The sequence below is a fragment of the Prionailurus bengalensis genome, chromosome D2 (assembly GCF_016509475.1).
Source record: "Prionailurus bengalensis isolate Pbe53 chromosome D2, Fcat_Pben_1.1_paternal_pri, whole genome shotgun sequence".
NCBI lineage: Eukaryota > Metazoa > Chordata > Mammalia > Carnivora > Felidae > Prionailurus > Prionailurus bengalensis.
Genome location: NC_057351.1, coordinates 21,606,092 through 21,627,688, shown reverse-complemented (window position 1 = coordinate 21,627,688; position 21,597 = coordinate 21,606,092). Strand labels below are relative to the sequence as shown.

At 37.5% G+C, this 21,597-nt stretch overlaps 1 protein-coding gene across 18 annotated transcripts in view; it reads left to right on the top strand.

Annotated features, from left to right (window-relative positions):
• ANK3 (ankyrin 3) overlaps positions 1-21,597 on the top strand; it is a 697,552-nt gene that overhangs the window by 441,333 nt on the left and 234,622 nt on the right. The window lies entirely within an intron of this gene.

Genomic DNA, 21,597 nt, shown 5'->3' with positions numbered 1-21,597 from the left:
ATTTTAGAAATTCTCAAGGGTTGTTAATCAAGTCTTTATGAAATAACTAGTTTTGCCATAAATGATTGATTAAAAAATTAACTCTTAAATAATAATCAAGCCCCCAAAAAAGCTAGACTTTGAGCAAAGCCCAAATTTAATACAATTTTAATGTGCATTTCAGAGGCAGCTAATAAGATCTTTCAATAGCTGTGAATTATTTTTAAATCCTTTAAAGTTGCTCTGTCATACCAAATAGAAGTTATTGGTATCACTTCATTTTCTATCTTCAACTCAGATGGGTTCTATTTTGTATGTCTGATTTTTTAAGAATGTGTTAATGAATACGTATTGAATCCATAATTTTATTGTTGATGATTTTCACTTTAGGAAGCATAGGGCAAGTGGGAAAATTCATCTAGTCAAACTCAAGAAAGGAGTCACAATACCTTTTTGCTGCTGACACTATCTGTACAGTTTCTTGTTTTAAAATGGAAACTTTCAGTTATATAGTAACTATGGTATTTACTTACCAACTACATGTGCTTTTTTTTATGTGACAATGTGAAGATACTACCTCTTCTCAGTTATAAATATAGGTGATGATCAATCCTAAGCAACGTTTATAAGACAGAAGAGAATTTAAAATCTAAGTGTCCTGTCTTTTTAACAGTCACTCTTCTTTATAACACTAAGGCATTTTTAGTCACAAAGTAAAAATATATTTGCCAATTCTTTATTTTAATGCAAATATTGATGTGTTTTACTATAATCCCCCAAATATATGGCAAACGCTAGTATTAAGAATGAAATCATGTCTTCTAATTGGACTACTGATAAATATATTATTAGACTACACAACATGAATTTCAGAGCATGTCAGGCAAATACCTACAGTTACTAATTAATCATTTATTAAGCATATAAATCAATAAAGACTTTAATTCTTTTATTTTAGGAGACCTTTTTTACTCCCACATGAAATACAGATCTAAACAGACATTTCAGATAGATACTCTTCCAGATAATAATGTTGGAAAGTGAGTGCATTTTTCTTTGGTCAAGTGACAAGGAAGCTATGCAATTAATTTAAAAAGTAGAAGTTGATAACGTTAAAAATTGCTTTGTAAAATCTGGGTACGCGTCAGCTTTTAGTCTTGAATTCTTGATTATATTATGTTCCAATTCAGCATCATTCTGATATGTTATTGACTTATATATTTCCATAATTCAATGACTATTCTGCTGTATTTTGAAAACACTTGTATCAATAAGGTAAATTCTATACTTTGAGTCCTGTAGCTTTTCAAACACAGACTGTGTCTTACTCATCTTTTGATCCTCAGAATTGGGCACATATTGGGCACTCAATAAATATCTGTTAAATATTTTTAAACAAATCCTTATCTCCGAAGAGTGTACCCGCTCATCAAAAGTAATTGCTCAAGAGTATTTTAAGCATCTCATCAACAGAGTATTTGAATGAAATTGAAAATAAACAGATATTATATAGCTGAAAAGAAGCCAAAACTGTTTAGTAAACTAGATTTAAAATAATGTTTGGCCTTCTAGTCACCATTGGTCTTCTAAGACACACTATTTCTAAATGTTTAAATTATTTGAAACAGGAAAATTTACTAGCTAACTTTGCATTTTAGTGACCAAAATTAGACTATTATTTCCAGTCTAGAATTTTCCCAGAATACAGGATTCATATCTATAATTGTGTTTACACACTAATGACAGATTATCTATAAAGAATTCTCATGTTGGGGCACCTGGGTGGCTCAGTCAGTTAAGCGGCCGACTTCGGCTCAGGCCATGATCTCGCGGTCCGTGAGTTCGAGCCCCGCGTCAGGCTCTGTGCTGACAGCTCAGAGCCTGGAGTCTGTTTCAGATTCTATGTCCCCCTCTCTCTCTGACCCTCCCCTGTTCATGCTCTGTCTCTCTCTGTCTCAAAAATAAATAAACGTTAAAAAAAATTAAAAAAAAAAAAGAATTTTCATGTTATCTTTTTGAGATGGTGGCACCACTTGCAATGAGATAGGCTCTTAATTTTTCATGTGTCCTTTCCAAGGACATTAAGTTGATGTTCTGGGGATGGTTATCCTCTGGAGAAGTGTAATAGCATCAGAGTATTTGGAGTACTTGGGCACTTGGAAAGAGCCTACATATGAAGAGGTATATGGGCACTTGGAAAGTATATGGGCACTTGGAAAGAGCCTACATATGAAGAAGGCCGAAGTAAGGTAGTGAATAGGAAATAAGTACGTATTTGACAGATGGGAGAATCCATAATTTTATTGGCAATAAAATCAGTAAAGAGGTACAATTAGAGTAATCCTGGTCCATACTTTGCAAAAATAGCAGCACTGCACTTATTCACACTCTGTCTTCCTGCTCAAGCCTGTTGGCCAATTATTCTGTTAGGAGGTAGTAGGCTTCAATTGACAGCTTTGCTGTAGACCAGCCACTCTCAAAGTGTGGTCCAGGAACCCCTGGGTATTCCTGAGACCCTTCCAGAACCTATGAGGTCCTTCCTTTTCTAACTACATTATCTATCTGAGGCTGGATTCCTTTCACGTACTTGAACCAAAACAACACATGGCCAAAGACTGAATGCCGCAGTAGATATGAGAATCTAAATATCTTCTGTTGTCAGGCATTAAAGAGATTTGCAAAACTAAAACAACACTATCCTTCTCATATTTTTGGTTTGTTTTGGAAAACATTATTTTCCATAAGATAAATATTTTATGTTATGTAATGTGTGTTATTATTTTAAAATAAATTATATATTTAATTATCAGTTTTATGTTCTAATATGATAAATAGCAATTCAAAAGGTCTTTGGGGATCCTCAATAATATATAAGAGTGTAAAGGGACCCTGAGACAAACAAGTTTGTGAACCACTACTCTAGACAGAATGCGGTGTGAACCTTCTTTGCCCTGGATTGTATCCTTAGCTTAGTTGCTGAAAGCACTGGTCAAATAAGGTCAAATTCATATATTCAGTCCCTGTGTGATCAGTTATGTGCACTTGACTCTCATGGTAATCATGATAGGCAAGGAAGCTAAAAAAATTATGACATTTTAAGGTGATAATAACAAATAGTATTAATTAAAGACCAACTGTGCACCAGGCCGTTTCTAACTAACTGCTTTGCATATATTATTTCCCTTAGTCTTATCAAAGGCTGTACATGTTAAACTTTACTACTATTCTCATTTTACAGATGAGTAAACCAAGCTACAGTGTATTTAAGCCTCTTGTCCAAGGACACATAGTTTGTAAATTGTGGAGACATGTTTCGAATGCAGACATTTTGGCTCCAGAGTCTGAACTCGGAAATCATCAAAGTATATTGATTTGCTCATAGAAAGTGTTAGATTAGATCTAGCTCCAAAAACTTAAAAAATACATACAGCATTCTACCCCTAAGTCAGCACCTTCATCTTCATACATGAAAGACAGCTTCTTAGATATGAGTGTTTATTCCCATGATCCTTGCAGTATGTCTTAGCTGTTTGATTATAATATAGCTGAACATTTCAAAGTCACCCACCATGTTGTAACTACTGCACATTCTAATGGTTACCTTAACTTTGGGATAAAGTCTACTCTTATATGTTGAACTTTAAGTAATAAAAGATAACATCCTTCTTCACATTTACCATGTGTTTTCATTGTATTTTTTGAAGTTTTAAAAATTTCTTTATTTTGAGAGAGAGCGCATTGAGCATGTGAGCAGGGGAGGGGCAGAGAGAGAGGAGGGAGAGAATCCTAAGCAGGCTGTTCGCACAGAGCCCCCAGGCAGGGCTTGAAACCATGAGATTATGACCTGAACTGAAATCAAGAGTTGGACACTTAACCCATTGAGCCACCCAAGTGCCCTTCATAGTATTTTTTAAAAGACCTCTTGCACATCCGGGCATTACTTGCTCTTTCTCTCTCTCTTCCATTTTATTGCATTCAATGTAAATACGTTGCATCTTCTAATTACACATCTTGTTCAGGAAAATGTAAATGACACCTGGATATTATTTAATATTCCCAAATCATTCTATCTGTAGACCTACCCATATATTTCTGACTTCACTAGTGACCTAAGCTTATTTTAAAATATGGGGGTTTTTTTATTCATTCAAAGAACTTATTTAGCTATATTTTCACCGAGGGGTTCTAAAATCCCTTTGTTGATGATAGGGTCGAGTAACAATGAAAAATTAAAATGGAAAAAGCAATAGCATTTTGGTATATTGGTGTTATTGAGTCAGTATGAAACTGTGTTCCCCACAATCCCCCCCCCAAAAGCAAATTGTTTCATTCCAGCTGCACCATCTGGCACACAACATTTTAGGATGGTAAATTCAAGAACCCTTCATCTCACTAGCTAATGCCTCTTCTTCCTCTGGTGCCATGGACCTCACCCTTCAATTCCTCTGGGCTTTTATCCCCAGACCTCTAATTATCTGACCAGGAAGCTAAGTCCAGTGTATTGTGATTTCCTGGCTGATCCCCACCATACAAGGTATATTTATGCAGTGGAAGAAACTATGTATATTCACAATATTAAGTCTATCCACACTAAACACCAAGATATTTTATTTTCTAACCTCAGAAAGAAAAAGAAAAAAAAACTGTTGGGAAAATGTTCATCTATTCAAGTAAACACTTTCTCTTTTCTCCTGATACCTAGACCAATTTTAGCTTATCACTGTTTTCGGTTGCTATATTTAAGATGTGAATAGTTCGCTGGATTAAATATTTTGGGACTCATGCCAATACCTCCTACATAATAAGGATCCTTAGGCATGAAGCCCTGTTCTGATTCATAACATACCAAATAAATGGAAAAATCCCAAACAGTTGATGTGTCTTATATAATCTACCATGTGTAATGCCAGAAGTAACTGCTATGTATTTCCTAAGTGGTAAGTAGCAATACCTTCGTATTACAAGATGCATTTCTAAGGGACTCTGCAGTTCTTTGTGGTTTAGCCAAGTTGTGCAACAACTTGCTGCTTGTTTTAATTTTTTTAAGTTTATTTATTTGTTTATTTGTTTGTTTATTGAGAGAGAAAGAAAGAGAACGTGGCAGAGAGGCAGAGAGAGAAGGAGAGAATCCCAAGCAGGGTCCGCACTGTCAGTGCTGAACCTGATGAGGGGTTCAAACTCACAAACCTGAGTCGAAATCCATAGTTGGATGCTTAACTGGCTGAGCTACCCAGGCACCCCCTACTGCATGTTTTATAAAAAAAAAAAGGTATACACAGACCCCCAGATTTCAGCTGCATAATACTACCCGACTGGGGCTCAGAACAACTTCATTTGATCTCTAAAGAGACAAAGCTGTCTGTTTCTAGCCCTCATCATGCAGCATGGGTCACAATGTTTAGATGCATCACCATGCCGCACAGGATGCATGAGATAACTGTGTATGTAGGGAGTTACAAGATGAATGGTAGTTTGGGGAAAGGAAGGGGGAACAAGTAGACATTGGAGATCCTACTCTTTATTGGAGTGTGGCAGGAAAATCTTCAGCCAAGAACTTATACTAGTTCAAACCATAAAATCATCAACCGCTTCCTTCTTGCTCTTGTACCATGAGGTAGGGGGAACATAAAATCCAGGAATCCTGATTTCTATTTTCAGCAATTTCATAACTAGTTAAGCAAATCATACTTCTCTTTGCTTCAGTTTCCTATTTGTACAGTAGAGATGATGCAGTAATCTACCTCAAAAACCAAAATGTGTTTTTAAAAAAAGAAATGTACATTTTTTTGTAATACAAAGCAAAGCTCTATATTAAGCCAAGATTTAATCATTACTATACTGAATCTTTACTTTCCAGTTTACTAGTTCAGGGCTATGTCTCTTCAGATTATTTAGTACATATTGTTGAGGTGAATCAAGGGCACTTCCATAAATTACTCTCCTGCTCTACCAATTATAAAAAAAAAAAAACATGATGGGGTTGCATGTCAACTGATCTTTCCAGGGGTGGGAGAGCCTGATCGCTTAAGACAGCCACTTCCTCCAGTGAACAATGGAGTACGAATTATGCCTCAAGTATTTTATAGGCAGCCTTGCTCATGGGAGAGTAAAAGAGAATTTCTCAAAAGACATGTTCATGTGGGAAATAATTGAGACAGATGAACTAGATGAAGCATAGCAAGAGAAGAGAAGGGATGACTGATAATGAGAAAGTTTAAGACCCCAGTGGCTCTATATTTTTTTGTTCAGCATTTACCTTTTGCCTAATGAATGGAAAAGGCTTTCAGTCATATGTTTTGGAGAGCCTGGCATCCACCAAATTTACACGTTACAAACCAACATTAACTGCTAACTACTTTATGCAACCTTCAATTAGATTCTTGTTTTACCTCATTGGGGAAAATAATTCTCTGAAATAAAAATGATTACAACTTCCAAAGGAGCTAAACCTTCCTCATGTTAATATTCCATTTTTGTGGATTAAGGTGGGGGGAAAAAAAGGAAATTCTCCAGGGCTGTTATATGTTCTGAATTGTTGAGCACTGAGAGAGCTGTTGATAGACTTGCTTTTTTTTATTTTTCTATAGCAACGTATTACCATTTCTCTTGTGCTTCTTCATCCCAAGAGATAACCAGAAACATGTCCAAACACAGCAGAGATATCAAACAAGCCTGCTAATGAATCCAAAAAGATACATTTCAGAAATGATTTCTCCATCTCTGGCTGTCTTCCAGGTTTATTTATTTATTTGGATCTTTATATTTCAGAATAACAAAAGCTAAATGTTTTATGAATTTTAAGGTTAATGTGTCCCTGCTGCATAACTTTACTCATCTGCAAGTGAAGACAAACTCACCCTGTACTGAAATGTCCTTGAATGGAATGAAATGAAGAGATCATGTTGTTTTCACTTTAAATGTCAAACATATTTTGGCTCAGGAGCCACACACCCCTTTCTACATCTTGTGTTAGGTACTTTGGCTAAAATGGAGCTTTCATTAACATTTTTCCATTTGTGTTCATTTGGGAAAACACCACTTATTAATTCGCTGTGAGAGTACTTTCACATTGTACAGTATCAGGGAGGAACCCACTTGTCATTTAATTGAACCATTCTGTGCATTCCTGACATCATACATACCATTCTGCATCTATATACAAGAGTGTTGGGACATAATCTGTGTCCACATCCCCCTAAGGTACTCTGCAACGTCTATAGTGTAAGGAAAGTGTTTTAAATGAAAGTTTTCGGTCAAAGTGGTTTGAAATTCTGTCCCAGGCTACTACGAAGCAGCACATTAGATTACTACATTGACCACATATTAGGACATACAAAACTCTCCTCTCCTGATACAAATGGCCTTACATCCCTTGAGGCGTAGGCGAAACTCGCTCTTTGAAATCTTTATTTATGTTCCCAGAAAATTTCAGACAAACTCAAATAAACCCTGTTTTACAGCTGAACAGAATCGACTTCACGTTGAGAAGTATTAGAAACACCCACCCACCACCAATACCCGATGTGCTTTTTTTTTTTCCTATGGGAAACATGTTTCTTCTCTGTATTTATTTTTATTTCTAATCAGTCTCCAGGAGAATATTAGGTCTCTGAATTCTGGGCGAGAAAAGACACTGCAAGGGGCCTGGATTCTGGGTCTTCCTTTTGATGTAAACCAGATCATAGTAGACAGACTTGATGAGAGTGGGTTTTATCAGCCTGGCAAAGTAAATCCTTAAAAACACTGTCTTTATAAAAACAAAAGCCTTCCAGCACTGTATTTATTTTTTTAACTGGTTCCCAGTTCCCTCTACTTAAAGATAAAGATGGAAATGTTGTTTTGCCTTTCAGTTTTAGAGGGGCCGCTGTGCGCAGAAGCCCTGGCAGATCTGAAATGTGCAACAGCAGGGGCCTTGCTGGCAGAGGCCCCAGTGGAAAGATGGTAACCATGCCTAACATGTGTTAGGGGACAGTGACCTCATTTTCAGGGATGAACTAAGGTTAGTTCCAAGCAAAGTCCTTACAAACAAAGGCAGCCTTGTAGCAATGGGAAGGAATCTGTGGAGGCAACCCCTGTCCTTTGGGTGGTTTTGATAGAGATGATTACAAATATAGATAGTCTTTGGAAGCATTTCCCTTAATGCTTAACTAAGCCCTCACCCCCTCTCTCACTCCTCCCATTGCTGATTTATAGGTGGAAACCCACTGGTTTATTTCCAGTAACTAGGTAGCAATTAAATCAAAAAGAATGAAATCTTAATAATTCAAGATCTTCCCTAACTAGAAGGGTTCTAGTTTTTTTTCAAGCACTTGCAATACAAAAGACACACACACAAAATTCCCTTTTGAGATCTCTGCACCTCACCCCCCCAAAAACACATACCTAAAAAGGACTTATCTGCTATGATAAAGACCTAATAATACCCCTGGGTGGGGAAGGGGGGGCGGGGACCAGTCTCCTAAAGATTTGCGGTTGTTTGTTGACAGGAGACAGATTATCCCATGAATGTCACAGTTGTTGTAGGTTGCGCAATTGGTCACATTCTTTTGAAATTGGTCAGAAATTAGATCACTGTGCAAGATATCTATAAAATATCAGCACACAATATCATACTCTAAAATATCTGGAAACTTTGAGAGGGCACTATCTGAATGGCCATGTCTCTGGGTATAAGCTATAATTCCACTCTAGTCTAGTGGGTTAAAAAAAATCCCTCCTTTGTTACTGCCTCCCCCCTCACATGCTTGAGTAGCCCTGTGGCTCCATGTCCAATCTCAAAGCCTTAAATTTGGAAGAATGTGACTCTCAAGCTATTGTTTTTATCCCACATAAATATACCAGTCTTAGATTTTGAGGAGTTCTACAAAGCAGTTGCATTTCTATTTCAAAACTAAAACTGACATTAAATCACAAATTAAGGAGCAATAGCACAGAGGACGTTGGGATTTTGATAAGTAGCCCCCATACTGTGCAAATCCCCTTCCTGATTGAGAATAATTTACAAATCTGTATTACTTTGTTCACCAAAAATTACTGCTTGATACTACCAAGGAAAGCCTTCCATCTTTCACTTCTGGGTACAAAAGTTTGCTTTAAATGGGGGATATAGAAGAGTAAAAGAGAAGGGTGAAAGGCAATTATGAAAGCCAAAATTTAAAATCTTAACATTCTCTTATGTGAAAATAAAAATCTGTCAGCAGACCTTCAGAATGCCTCTCACATTGTTCTTTTCCATCCTCCCTGCTATCCCCCCAAAGTATCCATATCACATACAGCCATATTTGTTTTTTTTTTATGGCAATGTAATTAACATACAATGTTTCATTAGCTTTAAGTGTACACCATAGTGATTCAACAATTCTATACCTTATGCTTTGCTCGCCAAGATAAGTGTAGTCACCATCTGTCGTCATACAGTGGGATTACAATATCATTGACCATATTTCCTACTTTGCTTTTCACCTCCATGACTTATTTATTCCACAAGTGGAAGTTTGCACCTCTTTTTCCTCTTTCTCTATTTCAGCCATCTCCCCCCACCCCTCCCCTCTGGCGACCACCAGTTTGTTCTCCTCATTTAAGAGTCTGGTTTTTGTTTGTTTCTTTGTTCATTTGTTCTTTAGATGTTACATATAAGTGAAATCATATGGTAATTGTCTTTCTCTGTCACATAGAGCTGTATTTTTACTCTCACCTAATTCCGTGGTGCTCACGTCTGGTTGCACATTAAAATCATTTGAGCTGTGTTTATTAAAATGTCTCATCTCAGACCAATTGAATGTCTGGGGGTAGGGTCTGAGTGTCTCATTTGTTTGCTTGTTTGTGTAAGTCTTCCCCTGGAGATCCTTGAGGCATAATAAATTAACAACCAGTGACCTATAGCTCTTTTTGTCTCCATTTTCTTCTACATGAAGCTGCTGTCAACTAAGTAGGCTAAAACATAGATTTAAAACTTTCTTCCCACTCATCAAAACCCTGCACTGTGTCCTGATAGCTTTGCGATGAAGTTAAATCAAATTTAAATGCCATTCCAAACCTTCTGTGAACTTCTCCTTTACCAATCTCTCTAGGGGCCTCCCCTTTTCAATAGATTGTCTATTTGCCATTCCTGAAACCTCCCCATTTCCATATCTCTGCCCATTTTTCCTTCCTTCTTTTCTCCACTGACTTGGTCCCCTCTAGAATTCCTGCCTCTCTTCTTAGTTGTTTTCCCAGCCATATTCAGTGTGCAGAAATGGCTCTTCTCAATAGCATCTATAGACTTCATCATCTTCTTTAGGATCTTCTACCTTAAATTCTCATTCCACCTGCTGTCTCCAGCCTTCACAGCTAGATTATAACATCATTGAAAGCAATAACTGTATCCTCAAGGTTGAGGCCAAGTAGATATCACTGCTTAACTGCCAGATATTGAACCCTGTATTGAATATGAATCCTTAATCCTCATGATGGAATAAATAATGTAATACTCACTTTGAATATTTGTTTTACTAGTTAGAAGAGATATAAGATTTATTTCTTGAAGACCCAGACTTGTGAATTCATGATCCACACAACACCATAGTGAGGTTGAGAATGTGGATTTAACTAAACAGATTTATTTATTTTCTGATATGTCTGCATAGATATGCTGGTTGGCATTCACATTTGAATTGGTGCATCCAATGTGAGAAAACTAAAAAATTGCTGCTCTTCCTGGGCCATATTTTCTGAGGTATGACCAGGCAACAGGTCTGTTAGATCTGGCCATCCAGATCATTCTTCTGCATGTTTTTATTAGAAGTTTTGTTAGAGGTGTCTTACAATCTTCTTGAAATTAACTTCTTGAGAAGCAGAAAACAAGGTTAACAGATGGCCTTTTATATAGCAAAATTTATATCAGTAATTATTTGGTTAATTAAAAAAAATGATTCATAGCCAAGAACACTAAAAGGTACATATATTTGGTAAATATTTGAGTGTTACCTTAAGTCACATACATGTGCATCCATTTGCCCAACATGGATTTAAAGATGAAGACTTTTCTCAGAGTATGGATCCCCGACTATAATTCTCGTTGGCCTTCCATACCATAAATGCTCTTTCCAGGAGTCCCACTTTTCATCTCTTTAATGGAAATCTAGAGATTAAAGTAATCTGTGAAATTATCTGAGTATAGAATCTTTCTGGATTTTTCTGATTTTTATTTTAGCCCCTTACAATCCTCTCATTCCTATCTGATTTAGCAGGAATATTTTTAGGAACTTCTTTCTACTATGTCTTTCCAAAGCATTTAACTTAGTTTTCATAAAAGTATCCTTTCTCTGCATTGTTTTAAAGTTTAAATAATACCTAATTCAATTATGTAATTACAACAACCAGGACCACTGGTCTAAACATGTTAGAAGAAAACCACAACTGACTACCAGTAGGAGTAGGGGTATCTATTTGGGAGTCATCCTGTGTTGGACAAAAGGGGTGAAAAGAACCCCTTTATTGGTGAAGAGAACAATGACCACATTCCAGCAATATCTGGAAAGTTCTAGCAGAGTACCTGTCACTCCGATGACTCTAAATAAACGTTGCTGCTCTTTTTCTCTTTCTTTACTCAAGGAACATGAGTTCTTTTATATTATTCCGGAACATTTAGCCAAGGAAGCATTAGAATTGGGAATAAGGGCAGAGTTCTAAAAGCAGGTAGACGTGAATTCAAATCTTGCTTCTGCAAGTTTCTAGAAAACTGCCCTTGGGTAAATTATCTAACCTTTTTCATCTGTAAATAGAGATGATAGTAACACAGACTTCACAGACCTGTGAGAATGAATTTGGGGTGATATACAGAAAATGCCCCACATATTAGAAGTGTCCAACACTGTTAGTTACAATACCATGTTATTAGGTATCAGAGCACTTAAAGACCTCCTGATTCATAAAACACAATAGACTGCAGGCCTCACCTGCATACACTTTCTGGCAGTTATTACTGAAGCAGATACATTGCTCCACAGGTGATCCCAGCAACCATCACAAAAATAAGGTGCTTTGCCTAAGGTGAATTGGGAAACCAGAGTAATCTCAGACTCGCTGAGCATCACCCCTTTTATCTTCTCTTCAAGTGTGGAAGAACCCCTAAGTCTGTCCCTGGACTCTTACCTTTCTTTGGTGAAATGGAGAAACAGCAAGGAAGAGCAGACTTTTTTGGTTCCTAATTAAGTTTCTGTAGGATTTCGCTTCTTGAGGAATGATTAGAGCATTGGACCATGCAAGGGATCAGCATTTCTTGGTTCAGCATGTACTGGGATTCTGTTAGGTAGAACTCTGTCCTGAATAAGACAAGCACCTGCCCAAAAAGACATTACTGTCCATCTTGATAGACTCACTGGATCCTGAGCAAAACAGAGCACATGCTGTAGGAGTCCCAAGGTCAGGGGAGGGGTGTCATATCTGGTATTTGGGGAGAAAATTGCACAGATGAAGTGACAGTTGAACTGGTCCTAGGACTTAGTTACTACACCTGTTGACGGGGGAGAGGGAGTGAGGTCTACTAGTCAGCAGAGAGATGTCCTGGATGACATCACAGTGACAGGATATTATGGGGCCTGTCTAGAAATAATAAGTGGGAGAAATGAAAAGGTGTCTAGATTGCTGTCAAGATCAGTATTTGTGTTTTTGGTTTGGGTTGGAAGTGTTTGTTTGCGTCAGGATTTAAAGGGCCTTGGAGGCTATGCCATAGCAATTGAATACTGTGATTTAAAAGCAGAAACATTTTTACAAATGAAGCTTGCCATCAAATTTCAACATAAAAAGCAGATACTAGCGTATCTACTTGGGGTGAAACTGCAAATAGGCATACAGCTTACTTCGCCTCACTCTTGATCTTAGTTTGTCTGCTAGGGCCCCACGGAACCACTGGTATTGAGGAAGGAGCCTGGGTTTTTATCAAATACTTATGGCTTTCAATCCTTGCTGCTTACTTATTAGCTGTGTGACCTTGGGCAAGCCACTTACTTTCATGAAACTCAGTTTTTCACATCTGCAATGCAGGTTCCTATCTTGATTGAATTTTTAAGAAATAAACACTAACAATGCATGTGTAAAAATTACATATGTAAAATGCTTAGTGGAGTCTGACCTATAGTAGGCATTCACTAAATTGCACTTAATGTTTTTCTCATGATTTTCTCAGAACCCTCAGTGGCTCCCCAGTGAGCTCCTGAACAGTGTTCGGTGCTCCTGGAATATTCAGCTAGGTATAGTGTACTGGCTACAACCTCTGAGAGGTTTTCAGAATGATCTGGGTATCACATGGCTAGGGCCTGAACTGGGCAATTAGAACAGGGTGAATAGAAAAAAAAAAAAAGAAAAGGTTAAGCATATTCCCAGCTGTAAGGAAAGCTAAAATGTTAGGATAATGATAAAAATAAGTCCTTTGAAGTGCACTTGTAAACTGGCACAAAAGTAAGGGATCTATAGAGGTAAAAATGACATGAAAGCAAGAACCAGTTTTACTTGTCTACATAGACACAGGGCCCAGGAGACGAAGCCTAGAACATGCCCAAGTGGGCAGTCTAATAAGAGATCCCCTAATAAACTGGGCTCCAAAGGGGTTTGCTCCCAATACAGGGGTGGACAGGAAATAAATCCACCACATAAAAAGAGTAGCAAAAACTTGCCTGTCTCAATTTGTCACCAGCTGGAAGGGAAAAAAAAAATCTTCCCTGAGAATTTGTAACCACAAGGAATCCCTCATATCCATACCAGCTTGAAATCTAAATTTATTTGTGTAGTCTTTAAAACAAAACCAAAAAAACTCTCAAGGCAAACATTTATTTTAAAAATAATCTTGGGTTGACAGTGCCTCTAAGCAACTGGAAGAAGCAATGTTAAATTCGTTTTTGGAGTATGGCATCCTTAACCCAGGCCCGAAAGAATTCCCAAAGATTAATTTCTAAGGAATATGAAATCATGGTCAATAATCACAAACCACAGAAAGTGTAAATTGATACAATCACTTTGAAAAACAATTTTCCATTCACTGGTACAGTTGAGTTAGCACATACCAAGTGACACAGCGTTTACGATAGTAGGTATGTACCTTAAAAATCCTTGCCGGTTTGCACCAGGATTAGAGCCAGAATGTTCATGGCAACCCTGTTCATAGTAGACCCAAACTGGAAACAACTCAAACATTCATCAACTCCACAGTGGATAAATAGATTGTGTTACAATCACATAATGGAATCTTCTGCAGCCACAGTGATAAATCGGCTGCAGTTATACATGTCAGCGTGAATGACTCTAAGACAACATTAGACAAAGGAAGCATGTCACAGAAGGATCCATAATGTATGATTCCATTTACAGAGAGTGCAAAGACAGTCCACTACATAACATTTAGGTTGGGGAAGTTTACATAGATGTTGAGAATGATTAACTAGAACAGAGGATGCCTTTGGAGAGCCGGTCAAAGAAGGGCACATTGGAAGTCTATGGAGTGCTTGTAACTTTCATTTTTGAGTTTACTGGGCATGAGGCTGTTTCTTCCATTATTTTTCTTTAAGCTGTTCATATATGCTTCAGGCATTCTTTTGTATGTATGATATACATTATGATAAGTGCTTTTTAAAAGGAGGATAAACACTGTAAAAGTCCCTTGAGGCAGAATGTTTGATAAGAAACATACACATAATTTTCTAGAAGAGAGTTTGAGGGAGAGACTAAAGAAGAAATAAGTAAGTAATCAAAGATTCACACTTCGCATCACACACACATACACACACGATCTGTAGCTATTTATGGTGACAAATGTTAACTAGACCTATTGTGATGATCATTTTACAATATATACAAATATCAAGTCAGTACATTGTATACCTGAAAGTAAATATGATTGTTATATGTCAATCATACCTCAATTAAAAAAAAAAAAGATTCACACCAAAATCTTGGGACCTTTAAATACAAATAAGAAAATGAAAGGAATTTATGATTCATATCTCTGACATTAGTACCTAGTTGCTGCAGCAGATGCTTTATACATTGATTATAGATTATAATGTTTGTTGTTGCAGTGAAGGTCAGGGAATTGGCGGACATGGAAATGGAAATGTTTTGGGATCCAATGGGTGCAATGTACATGCAGAATGTTAGGCTTCAAGAGAATGGTGGAAACCACGGTAGTGATGAGGTCACTTTGGGAACGAGCACAAGAAATATGAGTTCTGAAAATAGGAAACACCCATTTTTTAGTGATGGGTTGGGACAGTAAGGAACAAAAAAGAGTGAACAAAGACATGAGGGAAACTAAGGGAAAGACTTTCAAGAAAGAGAAGGGGGTCAGTAATGTCAAATGGTTTTACATTAAGAAAAGGCAGAGCTAACGTTTAAGCAATGGGATTCGATGATTGGAAGGTCATCAGTGATTTTGTGCAGAGAGGCTTGACTGATGAACCGGATAAGCCATATTGCCAAGAACTCAAATATGAATTAGTGTTAAGGATATAGAAGCAGTGAGACTAACCCAGACCAAGCCTTGAACATGTTTGATGCTAATAGGGTGATTTTTTTTTAATATATGAAATTTGTTGTCAAATTGGTTTCCATACAACACCCAGTGCTCATCCCAAAAGATGCCCTCTTCAATGCCCATCACCTACCCTCCCCTCCCTCCCACCCCCCATCAACCCTCAGTTTGTTCTCAGTTTTTAAGAGTCTCTTTGGATCTCTCCCACTCTAACCTCTTTTTTTTTTTCCTTCCCCTCCCCCATGGGTTTCTGTTAAGTTTCTCAGGATCCACATAAGAGTGAACACATATGGTATCTGTCTTTCTCTGTATGGCTTATTTCACTTAGCATCACACTCACCAAAATAAAGTTATAATCATTTATTGAGTGCTTGCTATGCACTCACACTAAGCACCTGATATAAACAAGCTAATTTCATTCTGATACTAGATTATTTTATGCCCATTTGACAGCTGAGAAACTGGAGGCACACGTAAGAAGCTTGCCAAAGTTACTTGATAAAATTTGCCTCTAATAAGTGGAGTAGCTAGGGTGCAGGCTAACAGCAGTAGAGAAATAGAGGAGATCATCATTTACAGGGAGTGCTAGGTAGAAATGTGGGGGAAAGTTTTTTGCTTTGTTTTTGTTTTAAGTTGTTTAAGAAACACCTGAGTATGTCGGTAAGCAGAGGACAGGACACCAGTAGAGAAAAGGACCCTGAAGCTTACAGGAAGGATGCTCTTACCCTTCATACAGTTCCCAGATAGTTGGTAAAATGAAATAAAAGAAAAAGATTCAAGAATTGGTAGTTCAGGTATTAACAGTTCTCAGACATTGCTCCCTGAGGTTTGGAAACAATGGAGCACAGCTCTATTACATACTCACTGAGCCTCCAATCTACATTTCTTCTGCCAGTCCACTGTCAGCCTGATCTTGAGGCTTCAACTAAACTCATTAAAGGAATTGTGGTCTAGAGAGGATATACCTGAAAGTACTTACATAGTTAATTTAATGGTTGGATGGACTGATGGATGGATGGAAGATGAATGAATGAACCAAGAGTTCACAAGCATAAACTATGGAGCAAACATTTATTAAGCCCTTTCTCAAGCTAGTGATTAACAGCCTAGACTCTGGAGTTAGACTGTCTGGGTTTGTATTTCTGCCACTCATAAGCTGTGTGTCCCTGGGAAAGTCATTCATCCTTTCTATAGCTCAGTTTCTTCATCTATAAAATGGAGCTAGTAATTGTTCTTATTTGTATCAGTTGCTTAGGGCTGCCATAACAAACCACCACAAACTCAGTGGCTTATGGCAATAGAAACTTACTCACAGTTCTGGAGGCCAGAAGTCCAAAATCAAGGTGTCCACAAGGCCACACTTCCTCCAAAGGCTGGAGTGGATAATTCTTCCTTGTGTCTTCCAGTTTCTGGTGGTTCCTAGCATTTTGTTGTTGTTGTTGTTAATGTGTATTTATATTTGAGAGAGTATGTGAGTGGGAGGTGGGGGCACAGCACAGAGCTGATGTGGGGCTCGAACTCACAAACCTTTAGATCATGACCTGAGCTGAAGTCAAACACTTAACAAACTGAGCCACCCAGGTGCCCCACCTGGCACTCTTTATCTTGTGTCAACTTAACTCCAGCCTCTTCCTGCATCTTTACATGTTCTCTGTTATGTATCTGTGTGTCTTGTCTTTTTTTTTTTTTTTTTTGAGATATAGTTGACATATACCATTATATTAGTTTGAGGTGTACAATATAATGATTTGATATTTATATATTTTCTCTTCTTGTAAAACCATCAGTCATTGATTTAGGGCCCATTCAAATCCAGTCTGAACTCATCTTAACTAATTATTTGTGCAAAGATCCTATATCCATGTCCTGTGTCCTATGCCATCTTCTGGGGTTCCAAGATTTTGGAGAGACACAATTCACTACACTACTTCATGTAAATATTATAAGGACTAAACTAATGTAAGGATTCATGCAATTAATACATACTGTAGTAAGTGACTAATATAATGAAGTTAATGTAAGTACTTGTAATAGTGTCTAGCATATAGTCAGAGGTATAAAGTATTAGTTTATTACTGATGTTGGCACTCAGGAATGATTATTCATTCCAATCACTGCTTTCTGCTGAAAATATCAATATGCCAGTATAGGTGGAAATGCTGAGTTATTAGATTAATCCATAATAATACTTGACTCTACCCTTGAAGCTGTTTCCTTGAAAAACACACGTGGTTCGTATTTCTTTCCTGTCTAGTAAAATGACTAAGTAGACAAGACATGAAATGGTGATGAAAGACGTTATCATTTTCCAGATTCTTCGTACAGATTTTGATCATCTACGGGAAAAAATGCTGACTGACCTGCTTATATTCATTTTGTGCCAACTGACTCACTAGGCAATGATCTCCTCTGTTTGACTTTTCACGTGGCAGAGCTTACCTTCTCGTGAGAGCTGATTTCCTTTCATAGGGCTTTGTCTACAACTGGCTTTAAGAGGCGTTGTTTTGATAGCATGCTTAGGACTAAAACCCAGGCTGTAGTCTGTGTAAAGAGTGACTCCCAAGTTTTTGATGAAATGACAGCTCAGAGACACAACACATTGATATTGAGCCAAATACAAAATAGTATATATTTTTAGCATTAAGGAAATAAAGAGCATCATATAGGTACTAGGGATAGAATTTGAAAAAAAAAATAGGGAAGAATCCATTATTTACCCTGCCACTTAAGCAACATGATTTGGTAAAGTGTAAGAGGGAGGTGAAAGTGAGCCTTCACTGGTGCCAGTATGTTTTGCTCACATCTGTGCAGCCAGATGTCAGCCTTGACTAGCGCCCCATCCATGTTCAGCAAATATTTGTGGAAGACAGGGCTGCATTGTTTGAAGGTGGTTGAGAATAAAAGGAGGATCTTCTTTGTTCTTCTTCTGAAGGCAGGAATAACCACACTCCCTAAGTTGTCATTTTTCTTCAAGGCAGGCTTCATTTTCTTCCTCTTGCTTTTTCTTTGTATTTTCTTCCTTCTTTATTGCCCATACTTTTTCTTGGAAGTATAAAGTAGCTGATTGTTCTGTATCAGTGTGTTAAGCATGCCTGTGCATAACCAGAGGGCTGAGAAAAGGGAAGAAAATATTTTTTTTTGTTTCTTTTTCTTAAAGTTCTTAGGTGATAAATTAGCTACCTTAGAGAATTATTTGATACTAGGGTCACTGGGTGAGACATATACAGTGAAGGTATCCACCGGAAAACTCTTAATCATTTATCTACTGCTCATGGATTCATGTTAAACATGTTCTTAAACATGGATCCGTGAGCAGGGTTGGCAATCCTGAGCCACATGAAATCAGTGTGCAAATTTTGTGTGCATGCACAGGTTTGGTGTGTATGTGCAGATTTGGTGTATGTGTGCATATATGTACAGTTGTTGAAGGAAAGGGATTTCTCTGCAACTTTTGTTAGTCTCAAAAGAATCTGAACAACAAATAGGTAGATAAGCACTGGATTAGAATTTTTTTTATCGTTGTATTTTGTTTTGCTTTAGAGATTCTGGTGAGAAAATTTCGGAGAGGAAAATGGGCAGTATATACAGTTGTCAAAACTTTTCAGATATGGAATCAACTCAGAGGCTTTCCTTGAATTATGATACCTCTGTTTGAACTTCTTTAGTAGCTGTTTTTATGCACTCAGAGTCAGAATTGGGGATGCTTAACTCACAGTTGTTATCTCTGGCAGTTGAAACATCCAATACTGATGTCATTTGTTCCCAGAACAGCCTCAGAGCCCTTCTGGGCAAATTCGCTGATAAGTCATTGAGCAGGCACAAAGAAGATGATGTTTTACGGTACAATGAGCCATCCTCGCATAGCTAATTTATTTCTAACTGGACGTGAAACCAGACAACCGTGCCCCCAACCATCTCAAAGTAGCAAACCTCTTTAAAAACTATTTTATTTTTATTGAAATTCCTTCAAACTTTTGGTTTGTCCTTTGTCTAATTTGAAGCCATATCTCTTGTCCTCCTCTTACTTAACCCTCTGTTCTGATTAAATGATTTGCATGCTTGACTCACATCCCAATTTTATTTTAGCAATAGCTACGTGTGTTCCCAGATACCAACTCAATGGCTTAGTTTATCATCTTTGGCAGTCAGCTTTGTATTCTAGCAGGTTCTCCATTTAGATAGCTGCGCTGCTGTTACGAATAAAACTTCCTGTATTGTTGCAGGCAATATTTTAATTAGTACAGTTATTTCCATACAATTTACTTATTTGTTGATTCATTCATTCACAAAACCATTTTTAGGCACCTGCTGTGTGCCAGGATGCTTCTAATTCCAGGGGAAACACAAAAATGAATGTTATACATATAGTCACTGGCCTGCAGTAAGTCAAGGCATGTGGTAACTCAGGCAGGCCTACAATCTGTAAATAAATTGGTTTTCTCTTTATTTAGAGCAGTGGTTCTCAGCTGGGAAAATCCCTCTTCCCCAACTGCCAAGGGAAATTTGGCAATTCAGGATATATTTTTAGTAGTCACAAATAGGTGATAGTTGTTAGAGGCCAGGGATGCTAATAAACATCGACACCAAACAAGACCATCTCCCACATCAAAGAATTCCTTGGATCAAAATGCCAGTAGGGGTGGGTGGTTGGCTGAGTTGGTGGAGTGTGCAACTCTTGAGGTTGTGGGTTTCAGCCCCATGTTGGGGATAGAGATTACATAAAATAAAATAACATCTTTCTTTAAAAAATGCCAATAATGCTGAGATTGGGAAGGCATGATTTAGACAAAGGAATACTTCTTCAGGGAGAGGTGTACTGCTATAAATGAGGAGGGCGGAACACATAGAAATAGTGGTCTATCCTTTGAAGACCTGAGCAAATCGAATCCTAACTAAATTGACCCACACCAGAACCAAAGACTCTTCTGAGAATGGAATTTCCTTTATCACAATTACATTTCCAAGGATGAAGTAGCACTCCTCAAAGATTGGCATCTTGTCAGCTTCTGTATGCCTACCCCTTGATCAAGGCTACCTCTGCTTATTCTTAAGGGACTTACAATTTAGAGAGGAAGAAGGACAGGTACACCAAAACTATAATGCTGTGTGAGAAATACCCAGAGGAGTCAACAAAATTCATGCTTTGTGAGCACCAAGCAATTAATCTCTGACTGGGAGGTCTGGGAAGGCTTTCCAGATGAGGTGGCCTGTGAACAGGGGCTTTGAAAGTATTTGCCAAATGGCTGAAAGAAGACAATTTCCTCTGTTATTTCAGCCATACCCCCACATGATGGCATTGATAACCAATGATGAGGTGTTTTTGGCTACCCTTTCAGGAAAACCTGCTTCTATGTTGTTCTACACTGAGCAAGACTCCTTTACAAGTTGTGCAGACCCAACTTTGAATTCTTTCATCTCCCTGTCTTCTTTCCATTAAAGGTTCACTGGCATAGGTGGTTTCAACCCCACAATCAGAAGTACTAGTGTTTAGCAGAAAGGCAGAGTTGTAAGCTTTTGGTGAATGCATTACAGATTTGGTTTTTGTTGCTTTCCAGTTTATATGTATTTATTTATTTGCTCTTGCTAATGTTCCTAATAGAGTTTTCTTAGGTGGTAGCCTTAGCTTGCTTGAAAATATATGGAAAGTACTCTTCACAATTTGTACAGAAATTTATAAATGCTTTTCAGAAACATTCTATGTTCTAACACATGGCTTTGTGCTGTGGGAAAATCCAAGAGAACATCCTACAAATTCCTGTTAAACTAGTATAATAACATTAAACATATTTGTGAACCTATGAATTGAAAAATTGGTGGGGACAGTTAAATATGAAAGAATGGAATAGATGTTAAATTTCTGTAAAATAGAATAATGAGATTTTCATAATGAAACCAACAGGAAGTTATAGGATTTCTCTTTAGTCCCTAGGAATTGTATGTTGATTGAAGGCACCTACATATTATGGGAAATTTTCTCAGTTATGACATCACACAAAGGGTAACTTTGTATACTTGAAACTAACTTTTCAAGAATTTATCCTTTTCCTGGTGATTTCACAAAGACTTTTTAGAGTATTTTCATGTTAGAAATACAATAGTTCAATTTAAAAATATTG